Below are 5213 nucleotides of genomic sequence, written 5' to 3'. Positions count from 1 at the left end.
TGTGATTTAAACTGAGATCATCTTTTATACGATCTGATTTTATCCTATGTATGAAATCTCTATTCTGCACCCAATGTTGTGTGAATCACTATCTTTTCTTTATCCTCTGCTTATTTACAATTTGAGAAATGCAAACAATGTGATTGCTCTGAATAAGTATTCATTGAAACTTAAAAATCTGAATACTCCTACAAATTACAAATACATGCACATACTGTATCCTGTATCCTCTTATCTAACGACCAGAGGTTGTACATAAATATACCTATGCTATAAATACTGACATAATACATCCAATACCTCAAGTTCTGATTGGGATTTTGGACAAAGGTTATATTGATCAATATGTAGCTTTTCACTCCTTTTATATTGAAATATAGAATACAATGATTGAATTTAGCCTACAAATTATTGTTAGAGTTGTCCTAAATATGTCATTATCTCATAAAACTTACACCTTTTCTTTTAGGCACAGAACGTTGACGAATATATAGATCAGCTGACCAAGAATGAATTATCATCACCACCCAAAAAGTATGTATGCAAATACATTAGTTATAAAATAAAAACAAAGCATGCCTTTTAGGCTTACAACTACAACTTTTATTCCATATTAATATAATACACTACATGCAGGATGAAGCACACCCAGGTTAGCAAAGGTATGCCAGATTCTACATGTTCAAAGAATGACAACAGTTAGTCCATCATGAAATACATCAAGGTATGACACCATTTACTTAGCTAATTAACTAAGTGTCTATGTTCTTCAAACTTTTTTCCAATACTTAGAGTTTACATGGTTTTAGCTTTTCGACCCATTTCCTTAGTTTCTGTGCTCGCAAATTCCTGATGAGTCAGCTTGCCATTATGAAACAAAGCATCAATTCTATGGAAGTTATTGGAAATCTGCATTTCACCAAACTGGAGTAACACCTCTGGGGCTTTAGTAGTCAATAGCCCAGCCTTTCCTTTGTTCCTGCTCTGGGCTTATACCATCTTTCGTCAGTGCTTCCTACGCTTCTAACCTATGGGGCTCAGGCTACCATTCAAACCCTTAATGCCTCATGAGACATGGCATATTCTTCCTCCAGTCCCCAGGACCAATCTCTTGGAAGCTCACTGACAGATAGGTGTCAAAAGTACAAAGTTCAAAATGACGAAATCAAACATATTTACAGAGTTCAAAGCTGAAAGCTGGTCTCTTTCGTATGGGCATATGGCTCATGTACCCATTTCATCTTCCAAGTCAGGCTCTCAGGTTGTGTAAGTATATACTCCATTTCATACATGGACAAACTCAAACTTGGAGCACCTGACAATGCATAATGTCTGTCTTCAGATTACAACCTGTGATGATTGACCATAGGTTTGCCATGAACGATAATCTGTGCTGCCCCTTTCGAACAAAAGCCTCCCTCATGCGCGCACTGTCGACCTCAGTAGCTCTTATTGGGTCCAATATATCAACATCAACAATAGTGATACTCATATTGTTACGGATGATGCAGAGCATCCCATTAAGGGAGACAAAGGCTGAGGCTTCGAGAGACCGTGAGCTTCCCATATGGTGTCTGGTGTCAATTAATCTTGTCCATGATCCCATCTCTCTATTATAAACTCGAAGCTTACAGCCATTACGACAATCAACAGAATAGAGATGCCCATTGAGGGAAATACTTGGATTCCGCCAGCCCGTTACCATTTCATTACCGGTGCCTGACCACATTTTGGATGCTAGAAAATAGTCGATGAGAATTTAGACCTTTTAGATAACAATTGCCATCATGTACTACTCCAATGGAGAGCACCATTCCTGTACTCATTTCAGCAATGCTAGACCATCTATTCTCTGTTAGACACCGTTGTCTATTTGCTGCACCACCAATTTCTTGGCCATCTTTTTCCTAACAAAATCTCTCCATAGAATTGTCCTAGTTGGCAAGGACCATAACTCACCTGTTGAGCATTCTCCACATGGATGTGTTCCAGCTTGGAATTGAGCAATAGTTTACCCTTGTTCTGGTTGCAAATTGCTGCAACTTTGCAGTGACTAAAACAATGCTTGTTGTGGATCCATAAGGATACTTTTATCATTTTTATATATAAAAAAGAAAAGTCATGTTGCAGGGGAAAGACCGCCCCACAGTATTTGTTTCTTGTTTGTGGGATGCAGTTAGTCAAAACAGAATTTTTATTTAACTGATGGTATTGTCTCCTACACGTCTACATCTATGTGTTTGTCAAAGGAGAAGCCACCCTACAAGTTTGAGGTACACTGCATTGAGCAAGGCTCCAAAACACACTAGCTGTGCTGTCACGCAATCCTAGTCTTAATAAATATTCTGCAAATCTGATCAACTAATCAAACAGCAGAATTTGGGATTTGTTTGGAACCACCTAGTTTGAAAAAAACTGGTTTATAGAAACTGATGTAGTTCCAAACATACCAGTTTATAAAAATTGAATTTAGAGTTTCTTAAACCAAGAAGCTAGGCTCTCCTACCTAATAAAATAAAAACTGGTTTCTTAAAAACTAGGTTGCTTCCAAACAATACCTTAGTTGTCTAACACAACAGTTTCTGCTAGGTTAGATCTGGTTGGAACCTTTTCTTTTTTTCAAAGAAAGGTCTCTTTAGACCTTGCTGCGAATCGTCGCATGTTAAGCTTCAGTCTACACTGGTGTTCCAAGCAATTTTGGTCGCTTTTTAAAATATGGTGATTTGCATCCAAGCGAAAGTACACATTTTTATGTAGAAAATCTGCCATACTTTTTACCCAGCTAAAAGTATGGTGGATGCTGCAAAAACGACACTTCTTTAGTTCTTGTGTCATAAACATCTGCCTTTATGTTGCTGGTGTAGAGTGTGTAGGGATACAAAGAATTGTAAGATCTGCTGAGGTATTTCTATATTATTAAAGCAGGAGGGAAAACTGCTCCCATAAACAGCAGGTCTTAACGAAACAGCAGGTCTTAACGAAGATGCCACTATTTTACTTTGCACATAAACTGAATATCTCTGTTCTTCAAAAAATTTACCCAAATGTTTAACTCACTTGGTGAAGGAGATCAAGGACACGAAACAACAAGTCTTAACTGCATAGACTCTTGAACTTCATTGCTTCCTCACTCCAGCAATTTATTTCTTAAATATTAACCTGTCTTTCTTGATTTGTATTTTAATGCTTTAAACCTTTTATTCAAACATTACCTAGATGCAGTTGCCAGCGTTCTTAGTACACTTGCTTCTACATTGCTCCTTTTTTCCTTATATATCATCATAACAATGTGTTAGACTATTAGCCTACTCATATACCTTATTCGACAAACACTTTAACTGACTTAGTACCTGCTTGTCGTGATCAAAGGGAAAGAGAAAATAAACATATAGTATGTTACTATTTCTATCCTTTCAAATAATGTTCTTTCTTTTATAATCCTGATATTGCATTAAAATCTTTAGTGTTGTCTATACTAACATACTACTCTCATTTATATACAGGTATGAGGTTCCATCACTTTTGGTCCTGATACTTTTATGTACATATTAACCTGATGTTTAAACCTTCCTAAAACAGTGTCTATGCAAGAAAAGCTAGGTCACTTTTGATCAGTAGACTCTTATTTGCACCTTGCACACATAGAAAAGGCCCCATCACTTTTGGTCACAAGACTTTTATGTATATATTAACCTGATGTTGAAGCCTTCCTAGAACTATGTGTGTATGCAAGAAAAACTATGTCACTTCTGGTCAGTAGACTTTTATGTACATACGACTCCACTGTTGGAGCCTTTCTACAACTATGCTTGTCTATGTAAACTCTGCAGATACATTATTACTGGACACTTAAGTATGCTAGTTTAATACAACTTGCTGCTTATTGTAATCTAAATTTGTATTACTACTGCTATTGCACTATTAGTATATAAAAAAAGACAATTACGCGCGCAGGCGTGCGTGTAACACACTAGTTCTCATTCACTGCCTCCCACAATCTATTATGATGTAACTTAGAAAATATCATTTGTATATGTATATTAGACCCCTCCAGCTACTTTGCCGACGCATGAACGAGAAGATGAGTTAGACATTGTCGAAACCCTCTTCGCTAGTAGAGGTATCGTCAGTGTAACCAGATGGCGACCGGCGACCGTGAGCTTCCATGTTATTGTGTTCTGATACTTGAGACTTTTATTATGACTGTGTATGAGATATTGTCTCTTATTAGTACTGGATGAGATGTGTCTTATTATGACTATGGATGAGACTTTTGTGATGTAATTGATGAGACTATGGATTTAAATATTGTTATGTGATTGTGTGTGAGATGTTTTATGTGAAAATATGTTATGATACATAGTTGTTGACATATTTGTTATGTTGTGGAATGTTGTGTAAAATAAAAATAAACATCATTTGTAATGCTGGTCAAATTAACTTCCTAGAGGCCAATTGGGCCGAAGGAAGTTAGCGAGCTAACTTCCTAGGGGCTACATTCCTAGGGCTATAATCAGCCGTAGGAAGTTAGTCAGCTGATGGCGTGAAGCTACCAACTTTCGAGAACCTACTAACTTCCGAGAGGCTTCTTTGGCTGTAACTTCCTAGAGGGCTCTAGTAAGTTAAGCTAACTTCCGTCAAAAAAATTCCGAGAGCCAAACTTTCGATGGGATGACTTAACTTTCGAGAGTTTATTAACTTCCTAGAGTTTAGGGCTAACTTCCTAGGGTTTAGGCTATAGGAAGTTCACTATTTTGGTGTACTGTTAAACATTCTTTTGAACCCTTGACCGCTTGGTGTCAGATATCTCACGCTTCGATTGCTCAACGTTGAAGTTTTGAGCAACTTCATCAAGTTTCTTTTCCAGTTCTGCTACTTCAGATATGTGCAATCTCACTTGAATAGATAAAGCATATTCCAGATCAGCTATATGCTTTGCATCTGTTTATTTTTCTTTCTCAAATTTTAAAATCTTTTGGTCCACTTCAGAGAGTTTGGCCAGCTTCGCTCGTTTTTAAACTTTCGACTAAAGAAAGCAGAATTTTATCTTTCTCAAGAGACTCATTCTGAAGTGTTATAACTTCCGAGCGCAAATTCCTGAAGGCTATCTTAGTGCTCTCATCCTCACAATCTTTTTGTGCTTTCAAAGCTTTGCTTAAAATAAGATCCTAATAACGACAAAAAGAAAACAAGTAAATACTTTAATTAAAACA

The 5213-nt window shown here is 36.9% G+C and overlaps 1 long non-coding RNA gene across 1 annotated transcript; it reads left to right on the top strand.

The window, feature by feature from the left end:
* The first annotated feature begins 472 nt into the window (after positions 1-472).
* On the top strand, positions 473-3886 carry LOC103634701 (uncharacterized). Its single transcript, XR_556861.2, has 3 exons — positions 473-534; positions 637-724; positions 3504-3886. It is a non-coding gene; the product is annotated as an uncharacterized lncRNA (long non-coding RNA).
* The last annotated feature ends 1327 nt before the right edge of the window (positions 3887-5213 follow it).

The sequence above is a fragment of the Zea mays genome, chromosome 8, assembly GCF_902167145.1.
Source record: "Zea mays cultivar B73 chromosome 8, Zm-B73-REFERENCE-NAM-5.0, whole genome shotgun sequence".
In the NCBI taxonomy this organism is placed as follows: domain Eukaryota; kingdom Viridiplantae; phylum Streptophyta; class Magnoliopsida; order Poales; family Poaceae; genus Zea; species Zea mays.
This window is presented reverse-complemented; position numbering and strand designations above follow the sequence as displayed.